This window comes from Hyperolius riggenbachi, chromosome 9, assembly GCF_040937935.1.
Source record: "Hyperolius riggenbachi isolate aHypRig1 chromosome 9, aHypRig1.pri, whole genome shotgun sequence".
Lineage (NCBI taxonomy): Eukaryota > Metazoa > Chordata > Amphibia > Anura > Hyperoliidae > Hyperolius > Hyperolius riggenbachi.
The window spans coordinates 240,783,796-240,799,584 of NC_090654.1; the positions used below are offsets into that span (position 1 = coordinate 240,783,796).

Sequence of the window (15,789 nt, forward strand, 5' to 3'; positions counted from 1 at the left end):
TAACTGCTTACATTTTTTGCTGAAGTGGGCCTTTAACCATTTCAGCCCGCGGGGTTTTTCACCTTATGCATCAGAGCAATTTTCACCTCCCATTCATTTGCTAATAACTTTATCACTACTTATCACAATTTATTGATCTATATCTTGTTTTTTCCGCCACTAATTAGGCTTTCTTTGGGTGGTACATTTTGCTAAGAGTTATTTTTTTATAAATGCATTTTAACAGGAATATTAAGAAAAAAATTGAAAAAATTCATTATTTCTCCGTTTTCGGCCATTGTAGCTTTAAAATAATACATGCTACCATATTTAAAACCTACGTATTTTATTTGTCCGTTTGTCTCAGTTATTACACCATTTAAATTTTGTCCCTATCACAATGTATGGCTCCAATAATTTATTTGGAAATAAAGGTGCATCTTTTCAGTTTTGTCCATCACTACGTATTTACAAGCTTATAATTTAAAAAATGTTCGTAGTATACCGCCTTAACATGCATATTTAAAAAGTTCAGACCCTTAGGTAACTATTTATGTTGTAATTTTTTTTACCATGAAAAAAAATATTTGGGTAATTTTTTGGTGTGGGAAATAAACAGTTAATTTTAAATGTTATAATGTGTGTAAATTGCCTTGAAAAATGTATGTAGATGTAGTTTTACTATTTGGCCACAAGATGGCCACAATGAGTTTTTTGGGTTTTTTTTTTGTTTATGTCCTCCTCGCTTCCCGGAAGCATAAGGAGGACGGAAAACTTTTTTTTTTTTTTTAGAAAGACTGCGGCCTCTGATAAGAGACCGTCATTTTCTCTGCTGGGGACTTAGGTCATGTTCCGGTTCACTGATCTCAGGGCTACTGGGGAACAGCACAGGGGGAACAGGGGCGCGCCCGCGATTGCACCCCGAAGCGCGGCACTGCAGCAGAGCAGCCGTCTGGACATGAGGATCACGCCCGGGCGGCTTAAATGGTTAAGGGGTACTCTGGCAAAATGACCAGGTTTTTACATTATCTTTGTCATGCATGTTGGACTCTGTCTGAAGCTACCAATGGACTTGTGGCTTGGCTCAACGACGTGCACTCGAAGGAAGGGGATTCACAAACACAGATCTGTACACAGCAAAGGCTACGCTGCCAGCCTGCCATAAGAGGCCTCCCTGTATATGTTATCGTGTGAGTTTAGAGGTAACTTAACACTGCAGTGCGATAAGATGCGTTATTTGACTTTATGACACTGGACCAGAACATCGCACTGTGAATCTAGCCTAAACGTTTTACATACATGACAACGATTATTTAAAAAAAAGAAATTAGCCTTACGCACAATGAGACTTTTCCTCTTCGTTCCGTTGCGATCCTCTTTTTACACAACGCTTGAGTGTGAACCTAGCCTAAATGTTCTGAAAACTGCCAAAGATGCAGCAAAGACAATAAAACTGCCAACCATGCGGGAATGACAATATTTAAAGCTGGTTTTATACCACCATCTATTGGTCACAAACATGTATTGCCACATAAAAACAAGCTTATACTGGTATGTACCAATAGACAACAGATCTGCATATTGTCAGATACCCAAGCATTACTGGACTTGTGTGTTGAGTGCAGGTATAAAATACTGATGGTGTGGGTCAGGTGTGTCTAATGATTTACTAGAGACAGTTTTGTGTAGTTGGCTGATTTGAATATTGCTTTGCTATTAGACAGGGTTGTCATCAGAAATTTCTGGGCCCTATACTTGGAAAATTCACCGCCCCCCCCCCCCCGCATCCCCATATTTAAAGAGAGTCTGAAGCTAGAATAAATCTCACTTCAGACCTCATAAATAGCAGGGGCATGTGTTGTGCCCCTGCTAAACCGCCGCTATCCCGTGGCTTAACGGGGGTCCCTGATCCCACAAATCCCCTCGGTGCAGCGGGGGAGCGCTTCCTGGTTGGGGCAGGGCTAACCGCCGTAGCCCTGCCCCACACACGTCTGTCAGCGCGTATCACCGCCTCTCCCCCACCCCTCTCAGTCTTCCTTCACTGAGAGGGGCGGGGGAGAGGCGTCGATGCGCCACCGAAAGAAGCGACTGGAGGCAGTGCTGCGGCGGTTAGCCCTGCCTCCAGGAGCGACCAAATGTACGACCAAGTCGTGCGGGGGGGGGGGGGGGGATTTGGGGGTGAAGGGACCCCCGTTTAGCGGCGGTTTAGCAGGGGCACACATGCCCCTGCTAACTTTGAGCTCTGAAGCGAGATTTATTCTCGCTTCAGAGTCTCTTTAAGATGAAGACTCTATATTTAAGGTGATCGCTGGCAATATGCACTGCATGCAACATTTTCTCAGCAATTGTGATGCGATTCTCATTCACTAATTGTGATGCAATTTTCAAATCATTGAAATGAGCACGAGCATGGCAAAATCATTAAAAAAAAAACGCTAAGCAAAACTGGCTGGCCAAGGCGAACACAGCCACACTCACTGACAGCCTGCACATTCTGTGACAGACTTGCAGTTGAGGGCCATGTTCTCTAACTCACTCGTGCCCCGTACTACAGTCTCACCTGTGAGGCCCTAAAGGCGGCCCGGCTGTTAGGCCTCTTTCACAGTGCGCCGTTAAAGTCGAACTTTAAAAAATGTTTCAACGCAGACTAACACACAGCAATAGGAAGTCTATGCGACATTCACAGTGCACACGTTGCGTTTGTGTGTAACGTGTAGCAATATTATACAGTGCTGCATGCTGTGCGTTATACACGTTATTAGCTGCGGTGGACTGTTTGCACATGCTCAGTAGCGAATTGAAGACATACTTTTCATTGCCTGTATTTAGTACTGTATGTGCTGTATGCGTTAGTAACGCTGCAGTGCGACTTTTTGGGCGGTTGCGTTGTAAGTTTGCAGTGTGACTTTAACGTCGCATGAAACCGCAACGTCGCACTGTGAAAGAGGCCTTAGAGCAGCACACATCTACAAGCACACGCTATCAGAGAGAATAAGAGAAGAAGAAAGTGGCACTTGATCAATAGGGACGATCATTCGCAATTGGAAGAGCGTTCTGAAGTATTTGGATCAGAACTCTAATTTGAACTGATGCCGACCGCAAAAGGAGAAGGCTAACTCCTCTTTGTTGCCACCTCTATGCACTGCGCATTACAGCTCGCAGATACTTCTCCTCTTTCCAGCTGTGAAGGAGGAAGTATCAGAAAAATGGAATGCAACGCGGAGGGCAGCGCACAGAGGTGGCAACAAGGGTGAGTTAACCCAGTTACTGCGGTCCACATCAGTTCAACTTCAAGTTCTGATCCAAATGCTTCAGAACACTATTCCAAATGATCATCTATATTGATCACAATCCACCGTGAGCGCTTAGTCATTTGATCATTCCTAATGGCCGGATTCTATAGGTTTCGATAGTAGTAAGCCTGACTTAAGCATATATAGGAAAATTGTAATACTCACTTAACAGTTACATGGTTACAATGACAAAAACACAAGCCTGACGGGCTACAGTTAGCTAATATAGGTCCAATTGGTTTGCTTCCTCTTTAAAATTATAGTAAATACTTTTGGGGAGACAACGCTACACAATCAAAAAGTCCAAAGCAGATTAGATGTTTGCAAGTGATAGCTGGATGAACACCACCAAGAATTAACTATGGTAGAATCTCGTTACAGTAAACTCTGATTTAGCAAACCTCTGGATATAGTTAACCCAGTCTTCAGGTCCCAGTAACCGCACCTGTATAAATATACAATGTACGACCAATTCTGATATAGTAATCTTCTGATATAGTAAAGTACTTTTCCTGGTCCCTTGGAGTTTACTATAAAGGCACTCTACTGTAGTAATTATAGCCATGGATGTCTTAACGCAAAAAATACAAATTTTTCCTCCCAGGAAAGAGCCACCAACACAGACGCCCCGCAAGGGTGCGTTCTGTCCCCTATACTGTTCTCCCTGTACACTAACAGCTGTACCTAATCTTCCAACTCTATCAAAGTCATCAAATTTGAAGACCATCCTTGTGCCTGATCAGCCTTGACAGAATGCAAGCATACTGAAACAAGATTGAGCATATTTGCAAATGGTGCAAGGAAAGCATGCTAAATGCAGCAAAAACATTGGAACGGATTGTGGACTTTACAAGGAGCCCTCCACCACTAGACCCCGGTTTCCATCGACATCTCCAGGGTGTCAAATGTGCAGTTTCTAGGCACCACTATCACAAATGACAAGAGGAGGGGAGAACTCCACCAAGACCCAGAAGAAGGATCAGAAAAGGTTGTTCTTCCTACGACAACTGAGTTAAGTTTGGGTAGCTACGCCCAATTAAAGTCTACTCAAGTCAATAGCAAAACACATGTGAGCAGCAATAGGTATTTTTAGAAACTCTAGTGGAACGAGCATAGACTCAATGCATGTGTTTTAGGCACGTGCAACAAAGGAACATGAAAATAAACATGAAAAAAAGATGTCTCAAACACATCCATCCCTAGTCCTATCAACATAAAGCAGTCACGCATTTGCATAGGTGCATCACATTACTGATCAATGCGTCAACACCACAGAAGATTATAAACTGCGCGATAGGGAGACATTTAGGAAGAGTCTAAAGATGCATACACACATCAGACTATAGTCTTTGGAAAATGAAAGATCACAGACCAATCTTACCACCCTTCATGTGGATCTGCAGATCAGATCCACCAGGATGGATTTTCAGATCTGCAGATGATTGCTTGATCTGCAGATGAATGTTAGTTAAATCATGTGTGTATGATGATCTGCAGATCTCATAGACTATGAATGCAATTTGCAGGAATGGATTTTTGGCAGGAACAGATCTTTTGCAGATACTGATCTTTTGTGTCTGTACAGCATCTTTGTGTGCAGCATCTTGCAAAGATTTCTGTCTGATGTGGAGTTCAGCTCTATAGAAAAGACTGTGAAAGTATGGCTCTCATACTACATGAAGGGTGGTAAGATTGGTCTGTGATCTTTCATTTTCCAAAGACTATAGTCTGATGTGTGTATGAGCCTTTATACAGAATATGTATGTAAATGTTAATACAAAAAAAATGTCATTAATTATAATTGTTACAAATACCAAGACTTGCAAATAAAATTACATCAACAGAAATGTGATGATATACTGCCATCTTCTGGACTGGAGTGAAACAACTGCAAACCACATCAAGAAAGCAGGGAACAAGTCCACACATACAGTAGACAAGACAAATAACATTTATATTGCGCTTTTCTCCTTGCGGACTCAAAGCGCCAGAGCAGAGCAGCAGCCACTAGGGCGCGCTCTATTGGCAGTAGCAGTGTAAGGGAGACTTGCCAAAGGTCTCCTACTGAATTAGTGCTGGCTTACTGAACAGGCAGAGCCGAGATTCGAATCCTGGTCTCCTGTGTCAGAGGCAGAGCCCTTAACCATTACACTTTCAGCCAACAGTACAGTATAACATCAAGAACAAAATAGATTGTTGGCATTATATCACAGCATCTTCAGATCATTGACCCCTTAAAGGACAACTGAAATAAGAAGAATAGGGAGGCTGCCTTATTTATTTCCTTATTGCAAAAAGGGTGTGTGCATCAAACACCAAGTGAACCCTTATATACCTGGCTTTGCAGATAAGGCCTAATTAGCTTATTCATGAGACACTGCTCAAGCAAATGTGCATTCGCTTTCGCATGCCAGGATATGCAGGGTTTTGCCAACGAACTCACCGCAAAATGTTTGCCCTGCGGGGGATTAGTTCTTGCAGCAATTAGCACTTGTCCAGGATCGCCATGTGGAGGCCCCCCCAGGATCCCAGGAAAAGAGGGGCCAACAGGGCACTCCAAGCACACTCACTGCTCAGAGACTCTGCAGCCGCCCCCCTAGGGGGGGGGGGGGGAGGCTAAGTAGTGCGGGGTGGCCCCCCAAGCGCTGCCACCGCCAGGGAGGGCCGCCCACACCCACCTCCCAAAGGATAGGACCTACCTTATTTTGTATTGCGTCCAAGTGCATTATTATGCCAGGCCAAAAGTGCGCGACCTGGGAGCACTACGACTGGGGGGGGGGGGTTTGCAGGTGAAGCATAGGTCACCCCCAAGCCCGGTAAAGCTCAAGGGTGACTCTACAGCTCCACACCCCAATACCAGTTCCATGGCAGCCCTGCTAATCTCTTTGGTTGCAGTAGTGTCTGAATCACACACCTGAAACAAGCATGCAGGTAATCCAGTCAAACACCTGATCTGCATGCTTGTTCAGGGTCTATGGCTAAAAGTTTTAGGGCCCATTCACACTAGCAATCGCTAAACGGTAGCACTTAGCGCTAGCATTTTGTGCAGGTGATTGTACTGTGATTAGTGCTGTAAAATCACTGTACACTCTTGCGATTCCTGAGCGATCATGATAAGCAGTGTATCGCTGTATTGCTCCAGAATTGCGGTAAAATGCTTCATGCACAGCGCTTTGCGATTGCCAATAATTGAGAATCGCCCACGGTCAGCGGCAATCGCGGCAGTGAGATCACTGCCATATACTTAGTATAGCGCGATTAGCAGGAATTGCCCGCTAATTGCCCCAGAGAGAACGGACCCTTAAGGCTCATACACACATCAGACCATAGTCTTTTGAAAATGAAAGATCACAGACCGATTTTTACTCCCTTCCATGTAGTATAAGAGCCATAGCTACACAGTCTATTCTATGGAGCTGAACTCCCCATCAGACAGAAATCTTTGCAAGATGCTGCACACAAAGATGCTGTACAGATTCAAAAGATCAGTATCTGCAAAAGATCCGTTCCTGCAAAATGCATTCATAGTCTATGATATCTGCAGATCATCATACACACCTTGTTTAACAGACATTCGTCTGCAGATCAGATCCACCAGGATGGATTTTCAGATCTGCAGATGATTGTCTGATCTGCAGATGAATGTCAGTTAATCAAGGTGTGTATGATGATCTGCAGATCTCATAGACTATGAATGCAATTTGCAGGAATGGATCTTTGGCAGGAACAGATCTTTTGCAGATACTGATCTTTTGTGTCTGTACAGCATCTGTGTGTGCAGCATCTTGCAAAGATTTTTTTCTGATGAGGAGTTCAGCTCTATAGAATAGACTGTGTAGAGTATGGCTCTCATATTACATGAAGGGTGGTAAGATTGGTCTGTGATCTTTCAGTTTCCAAAGACTATAGTCTGATGTGTGTATGTGGCCTTAGAGGCCGATGATCAGTAGGACAGCCAGGCAGCTTGCATTGTTTAAAAGAGGAAAAAAATGTCAGCCTTCATATTCCTCTCACTTCACGTGTGCTTTAATGTTGGTTATAAAATATTTCATCTGATGCTAAGTAAAGACCAAGGTGGTGACTAAAGCCTGCTATACACATCCAATGTCAATTGGGCAATTTTACCAGTTCCATGGAGTGTGAGGGACAACAGCTTTTGAATACTTTCCACTGAATGTCTAAAGGTGCTCATTAATTATGCGATTCTTTGAACAATCAATCGATTGTTCGGGCCCACTAATGGAAGCATAGCTGCTATTCAATTTGACCAGATTAATGGAATCAATCCGAAAAACAGATCGATGCAATCAATATAACAACTTGATTGGAGAATTGATCACCCGAATAATCGTATTGTTAATGGCCACCTTACATAAGCTCTCCTACTACATGGAAGTGGTAAATTGTCTAGTCAAGATTGGACTAGGTCAGTGATGGCTAACCTTGGCCCTCAGCTGTGACAAAACTACGAATCCCATCATGCCTCTGCCTCCCCACGTTATGCTTAGAGCTGTCAGAGTAGTGCAATGCCTCATGGGACTTGTAGTTCCACCACAGCTGGAGTGCCAAGGTTAGCCATCACTGGACTAGTGTATGTATGTATTTTAAAGGTGCCCACTAATGATACAATTTTGATTGTACAATCTTACCACTTCTGTGCAATATGAGGGACTGCCTAAAAAGCATCCATTCGAAGTATATTGATTCAGTTTACCCTTCTACTTACATAGATTTGGTAGGATTGTACAATCACAATTATATTACTGATGGGCACCTTATCAAGATGAAACAATATGATGAGCCCAAAGTCACAAGATATCACAACATACATTTCTGACAAAGATTTACGTATGTATGTTTTTATGTATGTCTTTAAGAAAAAAAATACCTAGTCAGGAGCCCAGCCTAAGGGCCCGTTCTCACTGGGGTGATTACAGACCAATCTTACCACCCTTCATGTGGATCTGCAGATCAGATCCACTAGGATGGATTTTCAGATCTGCAGATGATTGCTTGATCTGCAGATGAATGTTAGTTAAATCATGTGTGTATGATGATCTGCAGATCTCATAGACTATGAATGCAATTTGCAGGAACAGATCTTTGGCAGGAACAGATCTTTTGGCAGATACTGATCTTTTGTGTCTGTACAGCATCTGTGTGTGCAGCATCCTGCAAATATTTCTGTCTGATGGGGAGTTCAGCTCCATAGAAAAGACTGTGTAGAGTATGGCTCTCATACTACATGAAGGGTGGTAAGATTGGTCTGTGATCTTTCATTTTCCAAAGACTATAGTCTGATGTGTGTATGCACCTTTAGCTACTCCTGTTTATTTGCTGGACTGCAAGCGTCAAGCACTGGCAGTGGTCTCTCTCATTCACATCTGCGCAGACAGCAAAAGCCTGTGCACGCGACATGCAGCGGATGTACCCACACTAGTGTGTAAACCACTGGTTAAGCAGTCCTATTTGGTTGCATTATTTTGCAATTGGAAGGCACTTAAAGGGGTCCTTCAGTGTAAATGAAAGTTAGCGTCGGAGACACCAACTTTATAAGTTATAATTACAATAGCAGCAATTTCCTTTACTCACCACCTCTGCCCACATTACGCCATATAAAGTGAAGACCCCGCCCCTTTGAGCAATAACATCATGGCTGTGGAGGAGGGCTCTGGAGGAGACAATCAGAAAAACATGTCATTACTGTGCAAAGAGGGTGGGGCCTTCACCTTATATTTTGTAGTGTGTGCAGAGGGGGCGTGTAAACAAAATTGTGGTGGCTATCATAATTCATTATAAAACATATAAAGTTAGTGTCCCTGACACAAACTTTAATTTACACTGGATGTCCGCTTTAACCCCAGCAACTGGGCGGCTAAACGGCACATTTTACCATTTGTGTAAAAGAGCGCTTAGATGTGCACAATCCCTACTCAGAAAACTGAGACACTTAGGCTGGGTGCACACATAACAGAGCATGAAAGGTTGCGTTTTCTGTCAGGTGCGGGGTTTTTTTGTGTGCGTTTTAGTGCGTTTGCATTTTTCCGCATATGCGTTTTTCTAGCGTTTTGCATGGGCGTTTATGCGTTTGCGGGTCGCATATACAAAACGCACAGGGTTTTTTTGCATGCGTTTTCAATGCGTTTCTATATTGCATTTTATGCAATTCACTTGGAAGACAACAGGAAGCGGAAAAGCCTGTTAGGGCTCTTTCACATCAGAGCTTGCGTTGGAGAACGCTCAAAGCATACGTTTTGTTGTATGCCTTTTACTGCGTTTTGATATGCGTTGCACTGCAGTGAGTGTGCGTTTTTAATCCGTTTTCAATCCGTTACTGCACATAGAAAAACGCAGGTAATTTTTTTTTCTTTTAGTTGTCAACTTTCTACATTGTTCCTCTGTTGCATTCTGGGACTGATTGCCTGCGTTAACGGATTAAAAACGCGCATAGTGTGCGTTTTACATTGACTAACATTGTAACGCATAAAGCTAGCGTTGGCCAAAAAACTGCGCCTGGGTGCAGTGGAACGCAACGCACAAAAAGGCTGCGTTATATGTGAAAGCTAAAATGAAAGTCTATGGACTTTCATTTCACCTTGGGTAACGCAAACTTTATCCTTTGCGTTGAAACGCAGAAAATCTGCCCTAATGTGAAAGAGCCCTTAGAACTTACCGGTAGCGGTATTTCAACGAATCCTCCAGGATGGCTGATACAAGAGAGGAAGCCTGCTCCGCCCACCAAAGGAAACACCTCCAAATAAAACAATTAGGCAATTAGGTAGCCCTATAAATCCTCCCCTGCCTTTACTCCCTCAGTTATTATAGAGTACCACGCAGAAGGATCCACCTGGAAAACAACAAGACATAGTTATATTTAATAATCAATAACCCCCCTAATAGGGAGGGAACTAAGGTAGCCATCCTGGAGGATTCGTTGAAATACCGCTACCGGTAAGTTCTAACAGGCTTTTAACAACCAATCCTCCAGGATGGCTGATACAAGAGAGACCAGCGAGAAGTTCAGTAGAGTTACCTTAGGGAGGGATGACGTTTTGTAGCACTTTTCTCCCAAAAGACAAGTCTTGACTTGACAACAGATCGACTCTATAGTGCCTTACGAAAGTCTGATGACTAGACCAGGTCGCTGCTTTACATATTTGCTCTAAGGAAGCCCCTGACCTTTCCGCCCAAGATGTGGCGAGGGATCTAGTGGAATGAGCATTTACCGACTGAGGGATGGATTGTCCTGAATTGGTATAGGCTAAAGTAATAATTTCCCTAATCCATCTAGCAATAGTATTCTTAGAAACCTGTAACCCCTTCCACTGACCCTGCAAAGGCCACAAAAAGGTGATTAGACCTTCTAAAAGATTTTGTAGTTTCTAAGTAGGAAAGAAGAATTCTCCTAACATCTAATTTGTTAAATTTTGCTTCTTTCTGATTAGTAGGTGGATCACAGAAAGAAGGAATAATAACATCTTGCGATCTGTGAAACAGAGAAGACACTTTTGGTAGATAAGTGGGATCTGTTTTGAAGACTATCCTATCCGGAAATATAGTCATATATGGGTCTTTTATAGAGAGGGCTTGAATGTCCCCTACCCTACGTGCCGACGTTATAGCCACCAAGAATGCAGTTTTCAAAGTTAGCCATTTTAACGAAATTGAGTCGAGTGGTTCAAAAGGAGAAACAGTTAAGCAATTTAGAACTAAACTCAGGTCCCAGGGAGGCACAAGCTTTGATGGGATTGGCTTCGATCTGGATACTGCTTTCAAAAAATCAATCACTGCCTGTTCCTTGGCTAGTTTAAAATTAAGAAAAAAGGACAGAGCCGCAATCTGGACTCTAAGGGTACTGGGGGCAAGACCTAAATCAACACCGTCTTGCAAAAAATCTAAAATAATAGGTAGAGTTGTTTCTTTTATGCCATTCTTTTTCTTCCAAGAGGCAAACACTCTATAAACTTTACAATAAATTTTTCTTGTAGTCAATTTACGGCAATCGACTAAAGTAGAGATGACTCTTTCCGAGAATCCTCTTAACCTCAGGGATTCCCGCTCAAGAGCCAGGCCGCTAGGGCAAACATCTGGGGGTTCGGGTGCAAAAGTTTTTCCTGACTCAAAAGGTCCATCCTGGGAGGTAGAAATAACGGTCCCTGTAGAGACAGTTAAAGAATCTTTGAGAACCATGCCCGTTTTGGCCAGTGGGGGGCCACAAAAATTACCAGAGCAGATTCTTGTTCTATTTTTTTCAATACCCTTGCTATTAAGTTGAAGGGGGGAAAGGCATATAGAAGTCCCTTCGGCCATGGTATCGCTAGAGCATCCAGGTGTGACAGGTTGGATGAAGGATGTAGGGAAAAGAAAGTTTTGACTTTCGCATTTTGTGGTGATGCAAACAGATCTACTACCGGTTGCCACCAATGAGCTATCAACTGATTGAATACTTCCTCGTTGAGGGACCATTCTGCCTCCACTCCTGAATGTCTGCTCAGATGATCTGCTAAAATATTTAGCGAGCCTTTTATATGCACCGCCGAGATTGATTTGCAATTTTTCTCCGCTATCTGAAGAATCTGGAGCGCCAGGTCTTTTAGGACTTTTGATCTCGTCCCGCCCTGCTTTCGAATGTAGGACACTGTTACAATATTGTCGGACAATATGTTCACATGACAGTCTTGTATGGCTGGGAGAAACTCTAGCAGTGACATTTTTACTGCTAGGAGCTCCCTGAAATTCGAAGATCTTCCTCGAATTTCTGGGGACCATTGTCCCTGAGCTTGTAAATGTTCCAAGTGAGCCCCCCAGCCCCATAGACTGGCATCCGTATAGATTCTCTTGACGACTGTGGGGTTCCAGAGGCAGCCCTGGTTGAGGTTTCCTACCTCCTCCCACCATAGGAGAGACGAGATCACAGAGGGTGGGAGTACCCGAAATTGATCTAGACTCTCCTTGGACTTGTCCCAGACAGTGAGGAACCATTCCTGAAGGACTCGGGAATGAAACTGTGACCAGACTATCCCCGGTATTGTTGATGTCATTAGGCCCAACAATGATAGAGTCTCCCTCAGGGATACTCTTACTTGGGATCTGAAATTTTGCACCCTTAGCATTAAATTCAGTTGTTTGTCTTCTGGCAACCAAAATTTCTCTTCTATCGAGTCTACCCAGAAACCCAGGAATTTGACCTTCTGGGTTGGGATTAACATCGATTTGTCGTAGTTTATTAGCCATCCCAGCTGGGACAGGCAATGTATAGTCACCTCTATGTGACGTAGAAGAGTATGAGCCGAGTCTGCTATCATCAACAAATCGTCCAGATACGGTATTATATGAATTGTCTGCAGATGTAAGAAGGATGTCACCTCTGCCATTATCTTTGTAAAAATACGGGGAGCGGATGAGATCCCAAAAGGAAGGGCTCGATACTGAAAGTGGTGAACTGCGTCCCCCACCCGTATTGCAAATCTCAGGAATCGCTGATATGCCGGGTGTATCGGCACATGTAGATATGCGTCCTGAATGTCCAGTGTCGCCATAAAGGCTCCTTTTGGGATTAAATTCTTTATTGAAAGAATGTTTTCCATGCGGAATTTCTTTTCCTGAATAAATGGGTTTAGCTGTTTGAGGTTTAGGATCATCCTGTATCTGCCTGACGGTTTCTTTACCATAAAAACCCTGGAGTAAAATCCTTTTTTGTATTGGGAAACTGGGACCCGGGTAATTACATTGTCTTGTATTAACGAGGTTATTGAGTCTAACAGGGCGGATGCTTTCTCCTGATCCCTGGATAGACCTGTGAGCACAAAGTTCTGGGGGGGACGGGAGGAAAATTCGATTTTGTACCCCGATTTCATGAGGTCCAAGATAAATGGGTTCGTGGTGACAATTGCCCACACATGACTGAACCCCTGAAGTCTCCCCCCGACCAGCTCCCTGTCACTTGTTTTCCTTTGTATTAGAGGAGGCTGGTTTGTTAAATAAAAAGGGAGTTCTTGATTTCGTCGAATTGTATGTCCACCTTTTCCTCGGGGGTTGATATTTAGTGTCATTATGGGCAAACTGCCTTTTGCCCCAGAAGTTTTTACGAAAGGGCATTTTCTTCCTTTTGTCAGGAAATTTTTTGCCCTTTTCCGAAGACCTTTCAAGAATATCCTCTAATCCTTTTCCAAACAAAAGGTCACCGTCAAATCTCATAGCACATAATTTCTGTTTAGAAACTAGATCGCCTTCCCAGGTATTTAACCATAAGGCCCGCCTTGCTGTATTGATTAGAGCTAAAGCTCTCGCCGCAGACTTTAAAGATTCAGTCGCAGCATCGGCCAAGAATGCCACTGAACGCGCAATTACAGGGAATGATTCCAGGATAGTCGCATGAGGCGTACCATCCACCAGATGCTTATTAAGCCCTGCCAGCCATTTGTTTAAGTTACGAGACAAGCACATAGCTGAGATTGCTGGTTTAAAGGAAAATGAGATGGATTCCCATGCCCTTTTAAGTAAATTTTCCGCCTTTTTATCCATCGGGTTTTTCAGGACCCCTGCGTCCTCAAAAGATAAATCAGTATTTTTAGAATACTGCGACAAAGCAGCGTCCAGCTTCGGGCATTTGTCCCACAAGGCAATATCCTCCTCTTTAAAGGGGAATCTACGTTTAAAAGATCTGGGAATGTAAAATCTTTTCTCCGGATCTTCCCACTGAGACTGAATAAGCTTTTGAATAGCCGGATGTACCGGAAAGCTTCTACCCTCTGAACACTCCTACCCTGCATAAATATCATCTCTTACTGAAGACGAAGCAGCTGGCTCAGGCAGCTGCTCCGCCTCGTATACTGCTTTAAGAAGTTCAGCAGTTTCTTCTGCATTAAACAGATACTTAGAAAATTTTTGAGGAGCACCCTCTAAATCTTCTAAGTCTGAATCGGGTTCACTTCTTTCCTCGCCCTCTTCAAGAGAGTCCTCCCCTGATGAGGCAACCGCCAACCCCAGAGACCCCGAATCTGACTGAATCCCCAGAGGGTTAGGCGGTATCCCAACCGGAGGAGGAGGGGGAGGGGGAGGAGGAGTGGGTAGAAGCGGGGCTGGAACTGCCGGCACTGCAGAGGTAGGTAACTGCGGTATTGTCCATTGGGCCGGGGCGGACATAACCGATCTAAAGGTTTTAAAAGTGGACGAAAACTCCTTTCTCATAGACTCCATAAAATTCATCATAACAACAGTGGGGTCTGGAGGCTTTGGGGTAGAAGAAGACTTTAAACATTTATCGCAGTGTGACCTAGTCCAAGTTTTAGACAATTTAACATCACACTGTCTGCAGCGCCTGGCCTTGTCAGTAGCCTTCTGAGGATGACTAGAGTCCTCAGGTACAGAAGGGACAGTCTGGAAAACAAAAATAAAAGAAAAAAATACATTTTCCTTCAGCCCTGTGACAATCATATAAGAATAGCCCCATAGAGGTTTAACAGGCATAGTCCCCTTTGAAATTCTTATTGAGGACAGAGTGAGTTAAATACTCCACTAAGGAGGCTCACTCTGTCCGCTCTCACCTGTCCTGGTGGCTGTGCGCTGCTCTGGGATCCACTGGGCTCAGAGGGAAAGGCGTCTGCCTGCTCCATGCCTTCCCTCTGAATCTCTCCACGAGGATGCGGCTGGCGGGGGAACGCTGCCTATGCTTCCGCCTTTAAGCGGAAGCGGAAGTGCGTCATCACGCTGAAGCCTCCTACAAACAGGAGAGTTGCGTGCCCCGCTCGCCTATCCGCACCAAACGCCAGTCTTGTGGATGCTGGCAATACGGACACGCTACCTCCCGCCGCGGATGCGGCCAGCCCCGACACTCCGTCCAGGCCGCCGCCGCTCTGAGACACAAAACACCCCGTCTGCAGCCACCCAGAGCGGGGAGAGCTCCACTCGCAGTCCCATCCATGGAGGAGGCGCCAAGATCTTGGAAGACAGGTACAGTCCTGCCTTGTAAGGTGTCTTCGGTGTGGGAAACACACTAGAACTGAGGGAGTAAAGGCAGGGGAGGATTTATAGGGCTACCTAATTGCCTAATTGTTTTATTTGGAGGTGTTTCCTTTGGTGGGCGGAGCAGGCTTCCTCTCTTGTATCAGCCATCCTGGAGGATTGGTTGTTAAATACATCACAAAACAATTTAAAAAAAAACGCATACAAAACGCAATACATTGCATTCCCATTGACTTTCATTATGTAGGTTTTTGAATACTATGCAACAAAACCAGCATTTTTAAAAACGCACAGATACAAAACGCATATGCCTTTTTTATATGTGTTTTTTCATGCGGCCCATAGACTTCTATTAGCGGCAAAAATGCAATGTTTTCCGCAATACTTGCGCTTCTGCTAAGTGTGCACCTAACCTCACACAGGAAACCCTAAACCGGACATGCAAAAAGTTTATCTTCTGTGTTCGAATCCAGTCACAAAAACTGGGAATTTGGGGCTGTTCCATTCACCAAACTGTGTACTGCTGCCATAGTTCCAAAAAACAGACTAGGTA

The 15,789-nt window shown here is 44.0% G+C and overlaps 1 protein-coding gene across 1 annotated transcript in view; it reads left to right on the forward strand.

Annotated features, from left to right (window-relative positions):
• HEATR4 (HEAT repeat containing 4) overlaps positions 1 to 15,789 on the forward strand; it is a 198,856-nt gene that overhangs the window by 57,065 nt on the left and 126,002 nt on the right. The window lies entirely within an intron of this gene.